Source organism: Coregonus lavaretus (genome assembly GCF_964263955.1).
Source record: "Coregonus lavaretus genome assembly, chromosome: 8".
Taxonomy (NCBI): Eukaryota; Metazoa; Chordata; class Actinopteri; order Salmoniformes; family Salmonidae; genus Coregonus; species Coregonus lavaretus.
This window is the reverse complement of record NC_139995.1, coordinates 46431116-46453509: the sequence shown is the minus strand read 5'-3', so window position 1 is coordinate 46453509 and position 22394 is coordinate 46431116. Positions and strand designations below refer to the sequence as shown.

General features: G+C 41.5%; 1 protein-coding gene across 5 annotated transcripts in view; it reads left to right on the top strand.

Annotated features, from left to right (window-relative positions):
- Positions 1–2118: 2118 nt before the first annotated feature.
- LOC311133213 (receptor-type tyrosine-protein phosphatase alpha-like) overlaps positions 2119–22394 on the top strand; it is a 49053-nt gene continuing 28777 nt past the window's right edge. For 3 of the 5 annotated variants that reach the window (XM_084166699.1, XM_084166698.1, XM_084166697.1), the window contains exon 1: positions 2119–2475. The gene's annotated coding sequence lies outside the window, so the exon portion shown is untranslated. The remainder of the gene's footprint in view (positions 2476–22394) is intronic. The other 2 variants (XM_084166701.1, XM_084166700.1) reach the window with 1 other exon arrangement.

The following is a 22394-nucleotide window of genomic DNA, read 5'->3' as shown; positions in this document are numbered from 1 at the left end:
TCTACACCTGTTGTATTGGGCGCATGTGGCAAATAAGATTTGATTTGATTTAACCCAGGACCAGAGTTGGAGACCACCACTGGCCTATGTTGACAGAAAGCCAACTAAATGGGATTGTGTGCCCAGGCAGCCTATGGGCAATTAATAAACACGTCCAATATTCGTCTGTGTATGTAACAGAAATGACCAGATGGTGGACTCGTGGAGTGAGGTGGCAAGGTCTTGACCGACTGAGGGGTGGAGCATGTCGTCTTCAGCGAAAAGACGAGCAGTTGGAAAGGGAGTAAGTCCCGATGATAGTGAGGATAACAGCTTGGATGAGGGATCGGAAGACAATGGTGATTCAGGAGAGGAGGACAGCGGATCAGAAGAGGAGAGCAATGAAGAGGTCAAGGCCGAGGATAGAATAGATGCCGGAAGGGAAAGGAGGGGGAAAATGGAGTCCTTAGAGAAGGCAAGAAACGGATATAGGTTTGGAGAAATGCAGTATTATCATAAGGAGACGTATACTTGGATGAATGAGGAGGAATGGAGGGAAAAAGAGAGGCAGAGGAGGTCTAAGAGAGATGGAGGAAGATTGTGAGTTTGAGTCAGTTAAAAATGGCGGGAAAAATGGAGTAGGTTTGTTAAAGAGTGGTAGGAAATGTAAGCAACGTGAGCTGAAGACAGGAGTAGAAATGGAAGTGAATGAGGGTGATGTATCGGAGGTGGAAGGTGTGGTGAAGTACTCGGAGCCCGAGGATTGCACAGCGGGTCAGGATAAAGATGAGTCTGTGACAGTAGGAGTGAAGTATGTGGAAAAAATGGATCCTTGCCTTTTGGATGATCCAATTGTGGTTTCAAGATGGGTGAAAAGAGCGTTGGGTAAAGTGGAATCGGTGAGGGTAACCAGAAGTGGTCTAGTGATAATTGTTTGTGTTTCTGTTGGGCAGAGGGAGAAGAATTGTGAATTGTTTCGCTCTTAAGAAAAGGGCGCCATTGAGAGGAGTGATTACTGGAGTAGCAGTGAATGTAAAAGTGGATCAACTGAAGGAGATGATTCCCGGTGTGTGTGATGCTCGTCGTTTGGTGCGACGTAAACAGGGTGGCGAGAGTGGGGAAACAGAAGAGTCATTGGCTGTTCTTTTGAGTTTTGAAGTTGAGTCTTTGCCTGAGAAAGTGAGGTTAGGATATATGTTATCCAGTGCGAGCATATGTGCCGAATACCTTAAGATGTTACAGGTGTCAAACTTATGGGCATGTGGCAGCAGTGTGTAGGAGGGAGATTCCAAGGTGTGAAAAGTGTGCAGAAGGGCATGAGACAAAGGAGTGTGAAGCAGTGGGGAAAGTGGTGGTGTGTGCTAATTGTAGGGGTGGCCATGGGGCTGGGGATCAGACATGTCCAGTGCGAGAGAAGCAGGTTGAGGTATCCAGGGTAAGAGTAGAGAAGAAGTTGTCATATGCGGAGGCAGTGAAGAAAGTAGAGGAAGATGGGTCAAGGGGGAGGGATCCTGAGAGAAATGGTGTGAGTAGTAGAGATGTACCAGTACAGAGGGATAAATCAAAAAGTGATATATGGTTCAGCAAGATTGGATTTTTAGCGTTTATAGCAATGGTTATTAATTGTACTGCAGGGATGGAATGCAAATCAAAGAAAATTGAGGTGGTGGTGGCAGCTGCAGAGAGATATTTGGGTGTGCGAGACTTGACAGCAGAAGAGTTACAGGGAGAGTTAAGTGGTGATGTCCCATCAATTCAGGTTGAGGGCATGAGTGAGTGTATTTAAACAGTGGAGAAGGGTGGGGTTAATTATTAGTTGTAGTGTTGAAGTTGTGAGTGTAGTGTTAGATAGTAGGATATTTATTTGCTTTGGTTTATTTTATTTTTCAAGGAAAGATAAGGGAGTTGAACTCCAGTCTAGTAGGTGACGGTAATGCAACAAATTGGATGCCAACCGCCGTTAAAACTCATTGAAGAAGAAGAAGAAGAAGAAGAAGAAGGTGGACTCTTGCTCTTCTGGATAGGGCTGCTGTTGACTCCGTCTCATGACGATGCTCCAGATTCACCGCCAGATGGCGCTGTGGAGGGAGGGGGAGGAGGGGCCTGGGAATTCTCTGCTTCCCATTCCTCTTATTGCAGGCACAACATGGCGGACTAGAAGAGGCGGCCGACTCCCCCGGATACAACGAATAAACTGTGGGACTCACGTCCCCCTATGCCTCGAGGAAGACGGAGAGACACCTTTGGTAACATTGAGGAATGTTTGGGAGGGTTCTAGTCACTCGTTAGGATAAACAGACTTGAGATCTTTTGCCTCCAAATTGACTGTCCCAGATCGTTCCTATCACTGACCCAGCCCCCCCCCCCCACACACACACACACACTCTTGGTTACTGGAGTGTGGAGACGGGCTGGGGTTGAGAACGTGTGAAAAGGAAGAAAGGAATTTCACTACTGTAGATATTCAGGATTGTATTAAACCAAACGGGAGTCGTGGTGAGTTTTGTTTTTATTCTGCTGTAAATTGTTACGGGTAGCGTGCTTAATTTCGTTGTAATAACGTCTGGCTACTTGTGTCACACAAATAAGCACTTTTGGTTTGTCCTACATCATTATAAGAGTGAAGTATTCCACGGCTAACATCGTTTCGGTGATGAGAGAGATAAGGCAGAGAGGGAAGAGGTTGTTTTTATGTAACGTTCCATGGGTATCATGGGAGCGCAACCAATTATATGTTTGTAGCGACACGGAACATTTACAGAATGAGCTTGGAGGCAGGGAGGAAACATTTTGCGAAGGGGGAGAAAGAAGAGTGCTACAACATACATTTTATTAGAAGTCAGTCTGATAGATTTCCTGAGTGTGAGCGTGTTCTGTGAACGCATACATTGTAACAATGAGAAATGGAAACAATGGGAGGTCCAGTGCGTTCTAACTGAAAAGTACATATTGATCATCGCTTTGTTGCTACATGTTTCGAGAAGGTTGGGGTGGGGGGGGATAGGGAGCTTAGTGGGAACAGCCCAGGAATTAGGTCGCTTTAGACAGACGGGCCTTCAAATCATAGCAGATACTCTTTACATTTTTGTCTGACAAGTATACTGCTTGACTCTGCCTCGCACTCCATTTCCTCTTCTCATACTAATTATTCTGGCTTGACTGGATACTTAGTCTAGCCTAAATATAGTTATGCAATGTGAATCTTAGCTAATTATGCACTGGTGTCACAACTGGTGACCCCCTTAACCCTGTTTATAACTATAATGTAATGTATAAACATGGCTTGTGTCCCAGGCAGGCTGGATTCAAAAAGTTTATTTCAGTGCAGGCCCTCAGTGTTTACATACCACATACTGTAGTTGGTGTGCTGTGACAAAGCTCCCTCAATGATTCTAATCAATAAAAGTTAATGAGCATAAAAAATACATTTGGCAAAGCAGGAGTCATCAAGGAAAATGTACCACATTTTGTCAGCTGAGCGATTAGTGCTTCTTGAGGTCGGTTTTGGTTCAATAATTTTGTTTAACAGTAAATGCACGATGCATTATGTGGGTAGAATGGTGTAACAACACAGAATAAAACAATTAAAGTCACTTGAGTTTCAAGTTTTAATGTCACATGCACAAGTACAGTGAATGCCTTTCTTGCAAGCTCTAAACCCAACAATGCAGTAATCAATGTAAGACTAAAAGTAACATAAGGTACAACAAAAACACACAAGGAATAATAACACAAAGTAAGAAGCTAGATACAGGGTCAGTTCCAATACCATATTTACAATGTGCAGGGATACTGGAGTGATAGAGGTAGATATGTATTAGGGTAAGGTGACTAGGCATCATGATGTACGATAAACAGAGTAGCAGCAGCGTAAATGAAGATTTGTATGTGAGTGTGTGTGTGTAGAGTCCTTTGAGTGTGCATAGAGACCGTGCAAGGTCCTGGATGGCAGGGAGCTCAGCCCCAGTGATGTACTGGGCTGTACGCACCACCCTCTGTAGCGCCATGCGACGGTAGTGACTGCCCATTATGCTTATCACTTATTAACCATCATTTATTCACATTACTTTACTTTAATAAAAAACACTGAGTGTACAAAACATTAAGGACACCTGCTCTTCCATGACATAGACTGACCAGGTGAATACAGGTGAAAGCTATGATCCCTTATTGATGTCACTTGTTAAATCCACTTCAATCAGTGTAGATGAAGGGGAGGAGACAGGTTAAAGAATGATTTTTAAGCCTTGAGACAATTGAGACATGGATTGTGTATGTATGTATGCCATTCGGAGGGTGAATGGGCAAGAAAAAAAAATGTATGTGCCTTTTGAACTGGTTATGATAGTAGGTGCCTGGCGCACCGGTTTCTGTCAAGAACTGCTATGCTGCTGGGTTTTTGACGCACAACAGTTTCCCGTGTGTATCAAGAATGGTTCACCACCCAAAGGAAATCCAGCCAACTTGACACAACTGTGGGAAGCATTAGAGTCAACATGGACTAGCATCCCGGTGGAAAGCTTTTGACACCATGTAGAGTCCATGCCCTGACGAATTGAGGCTGTTCTGAGGGCAACTAAATATTAGAAAGGTTTTCTTCATGTTTTGTACACTCAGTGTATATTACATTTGTTTTATTTGATAACTTTATTTAATTCCAAGTCATCTCTATAGAGCTGATGCCTATGCTGTCTGACAAAATCACTATTTTAGTAGTTCTTCAAAGTAAATAAGGCATACTTTTATGACTGCTGAATACCAACTATCAATCATATAGATCAGCATTTCTGACGGGGGGCAGGACAGAGTTTGGGAAACACTGACTTTTAGATCATGTATTTTCTGGTAGAGATACCTTGCAAAGCAACTGCTCTCCTCTCAATTACGCATTATTCTGTCTCTTTTACGTAGCTGGCGTAAAAGACACACAGACCGGATAAGTAGGCGCACAATGGATTATAGTCATTTTAGTTAATTACCAGGTTTTATGCACTAAACTATGTAGAATGTTGGTAACTACAACTTCCTACTACATCGCACAGTTCAGGCGTGGTCTGATTTATCCATAGAGAAACAGCACAATGTATGCATTGAGCTCACAGAAAGAAAAAAACGAACAAAATGTAATTTAAATAATTGAACTGAGCTCTGTCAATTAGTTGTTTAAAAACCGGAAAATAACTGAAATGTCGGTTAATGCTCAGGTCTTCAGACATGATTCAATCATAATGAAAGTAGAGACATTCTATGTATTGGCCTATGTCCAACACATCAAATATGGCCTACATAAAATATGGCCTACATAAAATATGGCCTGCTGCACATAGCCTAGCCTAGACCTTTATTATCAAAGCTACATGTATGCTCACTGTCAGTCTCATCCAGAAACATGGATAACATTCTCAAAAGCTTGTACAAGGGAAGAGACTAGTATTTGGGTCAAGAAGGAAGTAGGCCTATGGCAGAGCTTGGCGTGCCATCATATCTGAACTGAACTGTGTGCAGCTGTGTCCACCTGGAGCCTGACTCGTCATGTCTCTGGACTGCTTCAGGTTGCATTCCCCTGCTCAGAGGTTTCATGCATCAACCAATGGTTGCGTGCCACATCATCGACTGACAGATTGCTATAACATGATGTGGTTAGCTGATACTTAAAATACCTATCCAGACATTGTAAGATCTGGCATGCGTTAGCATCGCCTGGGCAGAGGAACACACCCTCCAAAAACTTTTTTATTTAGAACAAGGCCTGCAATTGGAAAAAATTATGTGTGCATTTATCTATATGCCAACAGTGCGAAACAATGCCACATTTATCATAACCATTACAGATAACAAATCCTAATTGCTAAATTGCCCCACATATATTCGGGCAATAAAAAAAACATTTATTGAAACCGTAATATCAAGACGCTCTTATTTCCTATTTTTATAGTAAAAAACATGATATAACAGAATAAAATAGAACAGTGCGAAGTGATGCACATCTTGCATCTGGAACAGTTATTCTCAGTGTGATCATTTGAAACTGGGTTCAATTTAGCAAGTTGAAAGACAACTAAAATGATGTTTTACAAACCTAAATCTGTCATGTTTTCGATATACAGACGTTCAATTTGGTTCATTCTGCCTGTTCTTTGGAATTTTCAAAATGGGTTAACAATTCCACATTGAACACTGCATGGGGATGAATTACAGCCACCACATCCGTTTGGTGAGTAGGACTAGGCTTAATGATTCTGAGGAAAATACACTCTTTGTCTTTATCAAAGTAATGTTTCTGCATATTTTCAGTGTGAACCTGTCTATGTTTAGGGGGTTATAGCCTAGGCTAACCAATTCTAAATGGCAGTAGCAGTTCGCAAAGTAGGGTTGTCACTAGTTTCCACAAAGTCATAAACCCTGCCTATTTCTACAATTTAACTTCTTAAATTCAGATTTTAAACCTAACCGTAACCACACTCCCAATTTTGACTTTGCGCTTGTGGTAACTAGTTACAACCGTAAAGTATCCTAAGCGGAAAATAGACAGACGCAATTATTCCAAAACTGCAGCTCTTTATTGGAATACATATTTCCCTACTTCAGTCAACCAGTCCATTTTGAATTTGTGATAAAACTGTTGTCATTTGGCAAGGATTGTCGCTATGTACCCCATCAATTACAGTGCCTTCAGAAAGTATTCATACCCCTTGACTTATTCCACATTTGTTTGCAAATGTATTGAAAATGAAATGCAGAACTATCTAATTTACATAAGTATTCACACCCCTGAGTCAATACATGTTAAAATCACCTTTGGCAGCGATTACAGATGTGAGTCTTTCTGGGTAAATCTCTAAGAGCTTTGCACACCTTGATTGTACAATATTTGCACATTATTCTTTTAAAAGTTCTTCAAGCTCTGTCAAGTTGGTTGTTGCTCATTGCTAGACAGCCATTTTCAAGTCTTGCCATATATTTTCAAGAGTTAAGTCAAAACTGTAACTAGGCCACTCAGGAACAATCAATGTTGTCTTGGTAATCAACTCCAGTGTATATTTGGCTTTGTGTTTAAGGTTATTGTCCTGCTGAAAGGTGAAAGCAGACTGAAACAGGTTTTCCTCTAGGATTTAGCCTGTGCTTAGCTCTATTCCGTTTATTTTTATCCACACAAAAAACTCCCTAGTCCTTGCCGATGACAAGCATACCCATAACATGCAGCCACCACCATTCTTGAAAATATGAAGAGTGGTACTAAGTGATGTGTTGTGTTGGATTTGCCCCAAACATAACGCTTTGTATTCAGGACATAAAGTTAATTTCTTTGCCACATGTTTTGCAGTTTTACTTTAGTGCTTTATTGAAAACAGGATGCATGTTTTGGAATATTTTAATGATGTACAGGCTTCCTTGTTTTCACTCTGTCATTAAGGTTAGTATTGTGGAGTAACTACAATGTTGTTTATCCATCCTCAGTTTTCTCCTATCAAAGCCACCATTGGCATCATGGTGAAATCCCTGAGAGGTTTCCTTCCTCTCCGTCAACTGAATTAGGAAGGAGGACTGTATATATTTTTTTGCCCATCTACCAATAGATGCCTTTCTTTGAGGCATTGGAAAATCTTTGTGGTTGAATCTATGTTTGAAATTCACTGCTCGGCTGAGTGACCTTACAGATAATTGTATTTGTGGGGTACAGAGATGAGGTAGTCATTCAAAAATCATGTTAAACACTTATTGCACACGGTGAGTCCATGCAACTTATTATGTGACTTGTTAAGCAAATGTTTACTACTGAATTTATAAGGCTTGCTATAATAAAGGGGTTGAATACTTATGGACTCAAGACATTTCAGCTTTTAATTAATTTGTTTAAAAAAATTAAAAAATCATTCCACTTTGACATTATGGGGTATTGTGTGTAGGCCAGTGACACAAAATCTAAATCGAATCCATTTTAAATTCAGGCTGTAACACAACAAAATGTGGAAACGTCAAGGGTGTGAATGCTTTCTGAAGGCACTGTAGATACGTTTTTATAGGCGTTTATTTCTGTAGACCTTAACGGAAGCTTATTAGCACACTCAGCAAGCGTGTGTAGAGGGAGCGGTCGGAACACAATTTGAGTGAGTGCAACACGTAGGGGAAAGGGAATTTAGGGAGAAGAACTGTTTGATTCTTGGCTTGGTTTCTTTTTTGTTGTGACCCACAAATGCACATGTACAAATGGAACACTAGAGTCAAAGCAAATTAACGTTGTCTTCAAGACAATTTAGACCAAATAGTTTTACTGTAAAAAAATAAGAGTTTTGACGTCCGTTCGAGTACTCAATTACTCATGCCCATCCCTAGTGAGTGGTTGCGTCGGTCTCGCCTCTTCACCAAGTTCGGCTTGTCATGTTTTGACTATTCAAGTGCAAAGCAGAAGCTGCTTACTTCGCTCTGACATTGACTCGTCATACCTGGACTTCCCTAGCGTACCTACAGGCCTGCCCTGACATCAGGTTGTCATGTCTGGGCTCATCACTGCTCCTCCAAAAGCGGTGTCTAGGTGTAAGAGCAACTGGGCCTCATCTAGCCTCCTTGCAACAGTTGGGAGATTCATGTCAATATTTAGGGAAAGCAATTTGGTTCTACCATGTCTTATCTGAATGTATCAGAGGTGGCTCTCATAACTTTGTTAATTTAGCCTAGTATTTCCACCAGAAAACGGAATATGTCGGCTAGGCTACTCTGTACGGGACAGCCTGTATGATGTTTTGTTTGGTGGGTGTTTTTAAATACCGGATATAGTATGCTGGGAAATTTTGTAATTTCTCTGTCCTGACACAATACAGTAAGAAAAAAGCCCTTTAGGTTGGAGCGGGGTGGGAGGCAGACAGACGGATAATCTGTTTCCACCAATGGAACACATGGAATATAATTTCTCAGTGTTACTGCATTGCTGCAGGCTGCAGCAAACATGTTCAGAGATGTTGTTTAAAAAAGTTGTTGTATACTGTAAATGTAGGCTATTATTGTTTTACGTTTTTTTGTCAGTGCAGTTGTAGCCTATATTTCAGTACTATAGTGATTGAAAGTGGTGGAAAGATGAAAACAATTGCCTACTTGGAGAAACAAGATGGAATCTGTCTGTTGCCTCCCACTTTCCCCTCAATATGTGTAGGATAACACGGTACACTGGCATAGGCCTAGCTAGTGACGCAAATAACATCAGATGCTTCAGTAAATCTTTATCTAACAACTAGGGAGGGGTGTTGTCTTTACAGTCCTAGGACCGTTTCTAGTGCCCCAGAGTCTAGACACGGGAGTAGCGTCATTTCCATGTAAAAGCACCCATGAGCACCAATGTGAAATTCATAGGATCATGTCGAATTGGTTTTCAAATGAAAGCTAAGAGTCAATATTTTGTAGAAATTAAGGCCTTCGTATTTAAAACATTAGGAACACCAGCTCTTTCCATTACATAGACTGACCAGGTGAATCCAGGTGAACGCTATGATCCCTTATTGATGTCACTTGGGGGGGGTGGGGGGCAACTCAATATTAGGAAAGTGTTGCTAATGTATGGTATACTCAGTGTATATATTATTCAACCATTTTCCATCCTAAAAATGAGGAATAAGCAAAGGCTTTGATTTATTGTCAACAGATGGAAAAGGGGTCTTAGAAAACATCTAGCAGAAAAAGTCTTAAAAGGTTTTAGAAATACATCAAAACACAATGTTGAAAGTAAAGACCCCTGCCAACTAATACCAACATTTATATTTAGTTTGGCGTAATGTTTTCTGCCTTCTGTAAGTTTAAGAAAACATTGCCTTGAGCCTTGAAATTCCGTCACCAAAAACCCACATACTTTATATTTAAGATATTTTCAAATGTATCTCCCTCATGAGGAGGGAGGATAATAAAAGTATACAGAAGTAACAAGTAAAGGTAGACTTATAAATTAGTTAGTTTTTACTGATATACATTTTGTTTATTAATTATTTACTGATTAAAAGCCGAAATTCTGTTACCAACTCAGTCAAATAATTTCCCCAAAATTGGTAACTGAATTTCTGCAATTGAATTGGCTACAATGAGAAATCATAGTAGTCACAAACCACAGTTGGGTCACCTGCTACTGTCCTCCCTTCCACTGGCATACTGCTATGATCAGCTGATAACTGTTTTCTTTCTCTTTCTATCATCTGGTGGTTGAAGAAAGAGTGTAAAACGTCTAGACAACCCCTCCCTCCCTGTCTCTCTCGCTCTCTCCAATTAATGTCATCTCTCCCAGCTCTTACAGACACCTACCAATGAGCCACCTCTTTCCATTTACTGTAACCAGCATCCTCACGCACTAAGCACCAACTGACACTGGACAACCGTGGACGTTGAAAATAAGTTTACATTTGGTCAGTCCGCCCTGGCCTAGATTTCAACGTTCACAGACGTCATTTTTTGTCCGATCCGGACCAGCCTTAATTTCAACGCCCACAGACATCTTGACCGGCCTTCATTTGGCCCAAACATAGACGTCCATGATTGGTTAAGATTTGTCCAGGACCAGACCAAATCTTAACCAATCATAGACTTCTTTGTTTCACAAGTTTGGACAGCACAGTAGAGTACAGTAAATTTAAAGTAGAGTATAGTACTGTACAATGGAGTAGAGTTCAGTACAGTACACAGTAGAGCTCACTAGTTGAGTACACTATAATGTACTCTACTGTATTGAACTATACTCTACTGTTCTGTGCTGTGCTGTACTCTACTGTCCTCCACTGAGCTCTACTGTGCTGTACTTTATGTCCAAACTTGTGAAACATAGACGTCGATGATTGTTTCAGATTTGGTCTGGTCCGGACCAACCAAATATGGTATTGTTTGGGGGCGGAGCTCATTAAAATAATAGCCTCCCGAGTGACGCAGCGGTCTAAGGCACTGCATCGCAGTGCTTGAGGTGTCACTACAGACCCGGGTTCGATCCCAGGCTGTGTCACAACCGGCCGTGACCGGGAGTCCCATAGGGCGGCTCACAATTGGCCCAGCGTCGTCCGGGTTAGGGTAGGGTTTGGCCGGGGGGGCTTTACTTGGCTCATCGTGCTCTAGCGACTCCTTGTTGCGGGCCGGGCGCCAGCAGGCTGACTTCAGTCATCAGTTGAACAGTGTTTCCTCCGACACATTGGTGCAGCTGGCTTCCTGGTTAAGCGGGCGGGTGTTAAGAAGTGCGTTTTGGCGGGTCATGTTTTGGAGGACGCATGACTCGACCTTCGCCTCTCCCGAGCCTGTTGGGGAGTTGCAGTGATGAGACAAGAACGTAATTGGATATCACGAAAAAAATAAAATAATAATAATAATAGCCAGTGTGTAAAGTAATACCCAATTATGCAAAGGAGGATATTGCATATTTCTACCTTTTTGTATACCTATTTAGGATACATAACCATGATGAGAATGACATTCATATCCATAATGATGCATTTCTGTGTAGTACAGACCAGGGACCCATGATGAAATTCAATTACCGCAATTCTGTTAGAGTGTAAATCCAATTCACTTAATGTAGTTCAATAACCAAAAATATTTTTTCAAACTCATGGTTGAAACCCCATTCTTTCTGCAGACATCTTTGAATCTTAATCAGATGAGATTTTACCGAAATTCTATTACCATCTGCATAGTTCTTCCAGTAAATGTGTGTTTGTAAAATGTTCAGTGTAAATTGTTAAAAGTAGTAATTGTGCATAGAGTGAGAAGTAGGGTTGGGCGATATCCAGATTTCCATACCTTAATACCATGCCTGTGCCATCCCGGGATATACGGTATTACTGGTAGTGCACACAAGGGGCACATTTATTTTTTCAAGCGTAAAGAAATACTCAGAAACATCACTTACCAGAATGCTAACAAAATGCTAACAAGTACTAAGGAATTCTCATAGCGGATATAGGTAAATGCTAACAAGCGCATGCAGACATTTACTACTAGGACAGACAACCCAGCTCATAAAGTTATGCCAAGTATCTCAAAACACAGTTTGCAGCATGCACAAAACAAATATTATCTTAATCCAGGAGGGGATTGTCTCTGCTGCTGTTACCAAGAAGCTTGATCTTGCATGCAGAAGTTAGCAAAACCTAGCTGGAAATAATTTATTTGGCACATCTTAGGTAGTTAGCTTAATAGTTATAAGATATATAGCTGGCAAACAGTAGTGAAGTTTATACAAGTGTAACTTGATCACCTCACTTAAGTTACTCTGCAGAGATGACTCACCTCACAAAGCTCCCATTTGGCTTCTTTGTAAACAAACACACGTTACTGGCTCAAACCACTGTTTTGGGAAATTAGTACCGGTAAGCTTCATAATGGAAAAAGCTTCATAATGAAAAATTATCTAACGGGCGAAATGAACGCAATCTGCTTCATCTATTACCTACTTTACATCTGCATAGTTCTTCTGGTAAATGTGTTTTTGTAAAATGTCCAGTGTAAATTGTTAAAAGTAGTAATTGTGCATAGAGTGAGAAGTAGTGTTGGGCAATATCCATATACTAAATTACCCCGGTATACGGTATACCGGCCAAGCCTAGTGAGAAGGAAATGCAAACTTTGCGAGGTGGAATTGAAGTACAGTAATGGTACATGTGTGAAAAATGTATGCACTCACTAACTGTAAATCGCTCTGGATAAGAGCGTCTGCTAAATGACTAAAATGTAATGTGGAATGCTTAACCATCTGAAAGGGATGCACCGTGATACCCAAACCGTTGCTTGCAGCAGCGCAGCTGCATTGTGAATTCACGTGAATTGTATTAATTTTTCTTATCGTTTTAACAGAAAACCGCTAAAAAATATGGCCATTTGTCACGTCCCTGGTCTCAGCGGAATTCATCTACCGTGGAATTGCCCGTAGCAGCTCATTGAGCTCTGTAGCTCTGAGCTCTGTAGCTCAGCTGGTAGAGCATGGCGCTTGTAACGCCAGGGTAGTGGGTTCGATCCCCGGGACCACCCATCTTAATATTTTATTTTTATTGGCCAGTCTGAGATGTGGCTTTTTCTTTGCAACTCTGCCTAGAAGGTCAGCATCCCGGAGTCGCCTCTTCACTGTTGACGTAGAGACTGGTGTTTTGCGGGTACTATTTAATGAAGCTACCAGTTGAGGACCTGTGAGGCGCCTGTTTCTCAAACAAGACACTCTAATGTATTTGTCCTCTTGCTCAGTTGTGCACCGGGGCCTCCCACTTCTCTTTCTATTCTGGTTAGAGACAGTTTGCGCTGTTCTGTGAAGGGAGTAGTACACAGCGTTGTACGAGATCTTCAATTTCTTGCATGGAATAGCCTTCATTTCTCAGAACAAGAATAGACTGACAAGTCTCAGAAGAAAATTATTTGTTTCTGGCCATTTTGATTCTGTAATCGAACCCACAATTGCTGATGCTTCAGATACTCAACTAGTCTCAAGAAGGCCAGTTTTATTGCTTCTTTAATCAGCACAACAGTTTTCAGCTGTGCTAACATAATTGCAAAAGGGTTTTATAATGGTCAATTAGCCTTTTAAAATGTTAAACTTGGATTAGCAAACACAACGTTCCATTGGAACACAGGGCTGATGATTGCTGAGAATGGGCCTCTGTACGCCTATGTAGATATTCCATTAAAAATCAGCCGTTTCTAGCTACAATAGCCATTTACAACATTAACAATGTCTACACTGTATTTCTGATCAATTTGGTATTTTAATGGACAGAAAAATTGCTTTTCTTTCGAAAACAAGGACATTTCTAAGTGACCCCAAACTTTTGAACGGTAGTGTACATATTACCTCAATTACCTCGACTAACCTGTGCCCCCGCACATTGACTCTGTACCGGTACCACCTATATATATATAGCCTCGCTACTGTTATTTTACTGCTGCTCTTTAATAAAACAATTTTTTTGAGTTCTACAATTTTCACTTAACACTTATTTTTCTTAAAACTGCATTGTTGGTTAAGGGCTTGTAAGTAAGCATTTCACTGTAAGGTCTACACTTGTTGTATTCGGCGCATGTGAAAAATACAATGTGATTTATCTTGCATAGCTACGGGAGTGGAATGGTCTCAGCAGAGGTTGGTCAGTGTGCCCAGTCACATAGGCCTGGAGTTTACGGGTGGGGCTAGTCCTTTGAAAATGTAATGTATGCCTGATTTGGCGCACTGGGTAGGCGGGTGACATTTTTCAAAAAGGGAAAACTGCTTACCTGGTGTGCCAAACAAGCTGAATCAAGCTGATGTGCACCTATATTTTAATGCCCGCCTGCCTGGTATTCCTGTTCTGTGGTCAGTGGCGAGAGAGAGGGAAATGGAAGTAGGCTAATGCCAGCAAAATTGTATGACTTCCTTCAAGCAGTAATGAGACTACCCATTGCAATTTACAACTCTCAGGCCACCATTTTTAATCCCAACTAATTCAGCACATGAATTGCCATGTAAGCAATACTAACTAGGGCTGTTGCGGTGACCATATTACTGATAGTCAAATTCCATGTGACCGCTGAGTCATGGTAATCTCCTCCTATTCTGCGCTCTGTACATGAATGGTGCTGATGCGTTGGTAGTACCCAACTTGCTAACGGCCCTCAGGTCGCTAATGGCCTGGGATTCTGTGCTCTATTGTTCCTCTAATCAATCATCAATGCAAATTAAATTGAAAATCACATTAAACACTTCATGACTGAATTTGAAAATCTGAATGATGAGGATAACTGGTGATGGGAGATTTTTTTTAATCAATGGTGGTCTAATTATTTAGGCTGGGTGGGAGTATCATGCTTTTAAAACTCACCGTTACATTGTTTGACATCACTGTGATCAATCAATTTGAAGACATTTCAACAACAGGTTTAAACTTAGTGGAAAACATGGTTGTTGGGATCTTGTTTCAAAGCCAAACATAACCGCAGCCAAGTTCACTCTACTCTACTGAACCTTGTGATATAGTTTTGTGTGCAGGGCAATACATGGCAGCCCGCCGCCTCTACATTGGGCTGGTAGAGGGATTGAGTGTGGGTTTTGTGGCCTTCAGCCCTCCTCTTGGCCCTACACCACGCTCACGGGTCACAGTGGCTTTGGAGGAAGGCCGCTGCTTAGTGCCGCCACATCCTCTCCTCTGTGTGATGTGGGCAGACTGTAGAGGTCCCTGGTGAGCTCTGTGAGAAACCTCACAACAAAGCAGGAGCAGCCTGCCTTGCACAGCCTGACTGAGTCAACATGTTCACTCACTCACTGGGACGAGTTTGCGCTTGGTCCTTCAAGCCGGACACGATCGAGCTCAAGCAAGCTTCGGCTGACGGACACTGAGGTTGCTCTGCACATTTTGCCTTGGCGCTAATCCTGCATCCTTCCCTCCATTTGGGCAATTTACTGTCTCATATGAATGAGTTGAGTGAACACAGTCACAGAGCATACTAGGAGTAGTACTAGCCCTACAAAGGGAAAGCCAGAGGATTGTGGGTGATGCATGTGCCGTTGAGGATAAATAATCTGTGGTCTGTGTTGGGGGTGAGGGAGAGTTCTCCTCTGAGCCCTTGGCATGGCCTACTTGAGCCACCATGAAGAGGGGCATTCAGAGTATTCCTGTCACAGTGGACCCCCTCAGGACACAGGCAAAGTATTAATATGCCATGAATGGGGACAGACAGACTGTCATTATCTCTCCCCGCGACGACTCGTGAAGCAGTGCACCCTCGAGTGAGTGAGCAAGGAGAAGTTTGCGCTGTCTGTGGAATGGGAGAATACCCAGACATCCTCCTCTCATATTTGCTTGCCTTGCTGGTGTCATTTCATCAAGGCCGTTGGGCTTCTTATCAGCGAGGCTGCTGGCAAGCCGTTCTGACAATCTGAGCTACTCACCCTTGATGAACTAGAGTTGATGGCATTTGGCACGCATGTACCCTTATGAGCTGGTTTGTTTGAGCTGTAGAGGGTGACTCAGTCAAATGTAATTGTAATTCAGTATCTGTATCAACTGCAGAGAATGTAACAGGACGTTAGAGAATTAGTTGAAATCCACTGAGTCTAGTGCTCTGCTCAGATTGATGTTATAAAGTGCAAACAAGACAGGAAGAAGAGGATTGGCAATCGGCGATCAATGTGGGCCTACTTATTATGAGCATAGACTAAACCCAAAGCAGATGGGAACAAGTGGGAGGATCTATCGTACAGCTAAAATGTATTGTGGTTTAGCTGTTTTATTTTCATGATGATATTTTGTGGGTGGATGGACAAGAAATATGAAACAAATGGTAAAATGCCCTTTAAAGATGCACTATGTAGAAATCGCTCTGCCATTTCCTGGTTGCTAAAATTCTAGTAGTTCGCCTAATTTCAGTTTATGTGATTAAACAAGAGATTAATTGTACCATCTAAACCGCTGTGAAATATATTTTCCATAACCAAAAATATTGTATTTTCAGCTGTTTGAAGCTGCTTTACAAAAACAAAAGTAAAAGAGACAAAAACAAAACTTTAAAACGGAAAGCATAGAAATTGCGCACATACAACAGATCTACTGCTTCTTAGACTTGCTTTCAATGAGAATGACCGATCTTTAACTCAAATTTCTATAGAATTGTGTTGGGTCGCCCAAAAAGTTACATATTGCAGCTTTAAGTAGCCTAAATCTCTCACGCTTCTACCCTCCGTTCTATTGGCAAACGTGCAATCACTGGAGAATAAACTGGATGAGCGCTGTTTGAGATTATCCTATCAACCTTTTCTGAAGAACTGTAATATCTTGTGTTTCTCTGAGTCGTGGCTGAACAAGGACATGGTAAATATGAATCTTGCTGGTTTTTTAATAATAATAAGGATGTCTCAAGGTTCTGCTCGCCTGAGTTAGAATAGCTCATGATAAGCTGTAGACCACACTATTATTTTTCGTAGCTGTCTATTTACCACCACAAACCAATGCTGGCACTAAGGCCGCACTCAATTACCTGTATAGGGCCATAAGCAAACAAGAAAATGCTCATCCAGAGGCATCGCTCCTAGTGGCCGGTGACTTTAATGCAGGAAAACTGAAATCCGTTAACCTAATTTCTACCAGCATGTCACCTGTGCAGCTAGAAGCGAAAAAACTCTAGATCACCTTTACTCCACACACAGAGACCCATACAAAGCTCTCCCTCGCCCTCCATTTGACAAATCTGACCATAACGCTATCCTCCTGCTTACAAGCTAAATCTCAAACAGGAAGTACCAGTGACGCGCTCAATATGGAAGTGGTCAGATGAAGCGGATGCTAAGCTACATAACTGTTTCGCTAGCACAGAGTCAAATATGTTCCGTGATTCATCCGATGGCATTGAGGAGTTTTAGGGCTGTCCCCGACAAAAATCAAATATTTGTCAACTGAGAGTCGTCCTGTTCTTTCGACTAAGCGATTGGTCAAAATGTTTAACCTTATTTTTCGATATATAGACAGACACACCCTATGTGTTTGAATAAAATGAACTACATATGCACTGAGCTTGTCTGATGTGTTAAGCACAATGTTTGATTAAATAATTTAGACACAAATGACTCAAGAAAAGACCCGATGGTCACACTGTTAAAAAATTGACAGCGAGTGCCTGTGTGACTGGTGCATGTTGTCTCGCTCTCCTCCCTACTGCAGTGAAAAGGCACCATAGCACAGCAAGTGGTTGTTGCGCTGTCCTGCTGAAGCTGCAACATCATTTCAGCCATTTAGTTTCTTACTTGTTTCTGACTGAAAAGTTCTGTTACCGAAATCCCTGATTTGTTTAGGAAAAACTTTCCCTATTCCCTCAACCCTTGCTGTCTTTACGTGAAACATGTAAGCATTGCATGCATGTGACCAATAGGGCCTGACCTATAGCCTATCATAATCACATCAATAAATTGGTTACTACAAACTCCGAACACAGTAACACGTGACTACAAAATGGATGTGGAGGACGTGAACCTCGAAACAACAAAATGTTTACTGGTTGCTCAGGAGGGAAAGGGGAAGTCAGATCTGTGGAAGACATTTGACTTAGTTGTGGAAACTACTGGAGCTCAAGAAAAAGGAGGGTATAGGAGCAAGCGTTGCATGAGTATTATGTGTGCCAAACGGTTGCTGTTAGAGTACAATATTATTACTTTTTCTGACCATTTGGAACAGTGTAAACAACACTAAATAAATAAGTGTACCAGAGTCTGTTCTAACAAAAAATATTTATACGCTACCGGTCAAACGTTTTAGAACACCTACTCATTCAAGGGATTTTCTTAATTTTTACTGTTTTCTACATTGTAGTATAATAGTGAAGACATCAAAACTATGAAATAACACATATGGAATCATGTAGTAACCAAAAAAGTGTTAAACAAATCAAAATATATTTTATATTTGAGATTCTTCAAATAGCCACCCTTTGCCTTGATGACAGCTTTGTACACTCTTGGCATTCGCTCAACCAGCTTCATGAGGTAGTCACCTGGAATACATTTCAATTAACAGGTGTGCCTTCTTAAAAGTTAATTGTGGAATTTATTTTCTTCTTAATGCATTTGAACTAATCAGTTGTGTTGTGACAAGGTAGGGGTGGTATACAGAAGATAGCCCTATTTGGTAAAAGACCAAGTCCATATTATGGCAAGAACAGCTCAAATAAGCAAAGAGAAACGGCAGTCCATCATTACTTTAAGACATGAAGGTCAGTCAATCCGGAATATTTCAAGAACTTGAACGTTTCTTCAGGTGCAGTCGCAAAAACCATCAAGCGCTATGATGAAACTGGCTCTCATGAGGACCACCACAGGAAAGGAAGACCCAGAGTTACCTCTGCTGCAGAGGATAAGTTCATTAGAGTTACCAGCCTCAGAAATTGCAGCCAAAATAAATGCTTCACAGAGTTCAAGCAACAGACACATCTCAACATCAACTGTTCAGAGGAGACTGCGTGAATCAGGCCTTCATGGTCGAATTGCTGCAAAGAAACCACTACAAAAGGACACCAATAAGAAGAAGAGACTCGCTTGGGACAAGAAACACGAGCAATGCCCATTAGACCGGTGGAAATATGTTCTTTGGTCTGGAGTCCAAATTTGATATTTTTGGTTCCAACCGCCGTGTCTTTGTGTGACGAGGTGTGGGTGAACGGATTATCTCTGCATGTTTATTTCCCCCTGTAAAGCATGGAGGAGGAGGTGTTATGGTGTGGGGGTGCTTTGCTGGTGACACTGTCTGTGATTTATTTAGGATTCAAGGCACACTTAGCCAGCATTCTGCAGCGATACGCCATCCCATCTGGTTTGGGCTTAGTCGGACTATCATTTGTTTTTCAACAGAACAATGACCCAACACACCTCCAGGCTGGGTAAGGGCTATTTTACCAAGAAGGAGAGTGATGGAGTGCTGTATCAGATGACCTGGACAAATTGAGATGGTTTGGGATAAGTCGCACCGCAGAGTTGAAGGAAAAGCAGCTAACAAGTGCTCAGCATATGTGGGAACTCCTTCAAGACTGTTGGAAAAGCATTCCAGGTGAAGCTGGTTGAGAGAATGCCAAGAGTGTGCAAAGCTGTCATCAAGGCAAAGGGTGGCTATTTGAAGAATCTATATCAAATATATTTTGATTTGTTTAATACTTTTTAGGTTACTACCTTTCTTCTTTTTTTTTTTTTTTCTTTTTTTTTTGCAGATGCTCTTACCCAGAGCGACTTACAGTTAGTGCATACATTATTTTTTAATAGTACAAATAAAGAAAAACCCTTGAATGAGTAGGTGTTCTAAAACTTTTGACCGGTAGTGTATATGTGTGTGTGTGTGTGTGTGTATATATATATATATATATATATATATATATAATTTTCTTTTTTTTTTTTTTTACTAAAATGCTTGATTACATTTCAGAGCATGAATGTCTCATATGCTGTGTGATGGAATGAATGATTGATTGATGATGCAGTAGCCTATATATTGAAATATAGGCGTAAGTTACGGTATTAAGACTCAACAGAATGCGCTCTTAGGCTTACAGCTCGATGGTGGTTATACAAGGCTACTATACAAAGCCTACTAATGATAACGACAATACTTATTATTATAATGATGATCATAATAGTAATTGTAATAATAACAATAAGAAGGAGACCAAGAAAAAGGAGGGTATAGGAGCGAGAGCTGTGTGCATATTACGTGTGACAAACAGGTGCTGTTAGACTACAGTATTATTTTTCTGCCTGTTTGGAACAGTGTGAACACTAAATAAATTATAAGTAATACCAGTCTGTTCTAACGGAAATAAATTGTAAAGCCTTTATTACATTATAGCAATGATTAAAAACAGCCGAATCTGTGAAATTGCTTGATCCAACATTTTGCCGTTGCATGAGGCTTGGTGCTCACGGAATCAGTATGCTGGTTAACTTTGGTAAAGGGTAGGTAAAGGTGCCAATTCTACGGCGCACTGAAGATTATGTTTCATAACTGCGGAGAGCGACCGTATACAACGCGGGAGAAAGCACATTTGTTATAAAATAATATTAGATTTATTAGTGTTGCACCATTATCTTTACATAATATAACCATATACAATTTCATATCACATGACTTAGAGTGATGGACTGTGCCTTCCCCGTGGCCTCCGCAATAGATTAGTCCACTAAAACAGGCGCGAATCAGATGGGTGTCTTGTTCACCATGAAAGAAACAATATATGCAACTGCTCGACTAAAGAAATCTCAGTCGACCAACAATCTATTGATCAAACAATCTACCAGTCGACTAAATGGGTTCAGCCCTAAGGAGTTTACCACATCAGTCACAAGCTTCATTAATAAGGTGAAATAAAAAATAAAATAAAGTGCATCGACAACGTCGGCCACACAGTGACAGTATGTCCATATCCCAACCCGAAGCCATGGATTACAGGCAACATCCGCCCTGAGCTAAAGGCTAGAGCTGCCGCTTTCAAGGAGTGGAAGACTAATCCGGACTCTTATAAGAAATCCTGCTACGCCCTCCGACAAACCTTCAAACAGGCAAAGCGTCAATACAGGACCAAGATCGAGTTCTACTACACTGGCTCTGACACTCGTCGGATGTGGCAGGGCTTGCAAACTATCACAGATTACAAAGGGAAACCCAGCCACGAGCTGTCCAGTGACGCAAGCCTACCAGATGAGCTAAATACCTTCAATGCGCGCTTTGAGGCGAGCAACACTGAACCATGCATGAGAGCACCAGCTGTTCTGGACAACTTTGTGATTACGCTCTCCGTAGCCGATGTGAGTAAGACCTTTTAAACAGGTTAACATTCACAAGGCTGCAGGTCCAGACGGATGACCAGGACGCATACTCCGAGCATGCGCTCCCTGCTATCCAGGACCTCTATACCAGGCAGTGTCAGAGGAAGGCCCTAAAAACTATCAGACTCCAGACACCCAAGTCATATACTTTTCTCTCTGCTACCGCACGGCAAGCAGTACCGATGCACCAGGTCTGTAACCAACAGGACCCGGAACATCTTCTACCCCCAAGCTATAAGACTGCTAAATAGTTAATCCAGGTAGCTATTGGTTAACTATTTAACTATCTGCATTGTCCCTTTTTGCACTAACTCTTTTGACTCATCACATACGCTACTCTTACTGTTTATCTATCCCGTTGCCTAGTCACTGTATCCCTACCTATATGTACAGTGGGGGGAAAAAAGTATTTAGTCAGCCACCAATTGTGCAGGTTCTCCCACTTAAAAAGATGCGCGAGGCCTGTAATTTTCATCATAGGTACACGTCAACTATGACAGACAAATTGAGAATTTTTTTTCCAGAAAATCACATTGTAGGATTTTTAATGAATTTATTTGCAAATTATGGTGGAAAATAAGTATTTGGTCACCTACAAACAAGCAAGATTTCTGGCTCTCACAGACCTGTAACTTCTTCTTTAAGAGGCTCCTCTGTCCTCCACTCGTTACCTGTATTAATGGCACCTGTTTGAACTTGTTATCAGTATAAAAGACACCTACCTGTCCACAACCTCAAACAGTCACACTCCAAACTCCACTATGGCCAAGACCAAAGAGCTGTCAAAGGACACCAGAAACAAAATTGTAGACCTGCACCAGGCTGGGAAGACTGAATCTGCAATAGGTAAGCAGCTTGGTTTGAAGAAATCAACTGTGGGAGCAATTATTAGGAAATGGAAGACATACAAAACCACTGATAATCTCCCTCGATCTGGGGCTCCACGCAAGATCTCACCCCGTGGGGTCAAAATGATCACAAGAACGGTGAGCAAAAATCCCAGAACCACACGGGGGGACCTAGTGAATGACCTGCAGAGAGCTGGGACCAAAGTAACAAAGCCTACCATCAGTAACACACTACGCCGCCAGGGACTCAAATCCTGCAGTGCCAGACGTGTCCCCCTGCTTAAGCCAGTACATGT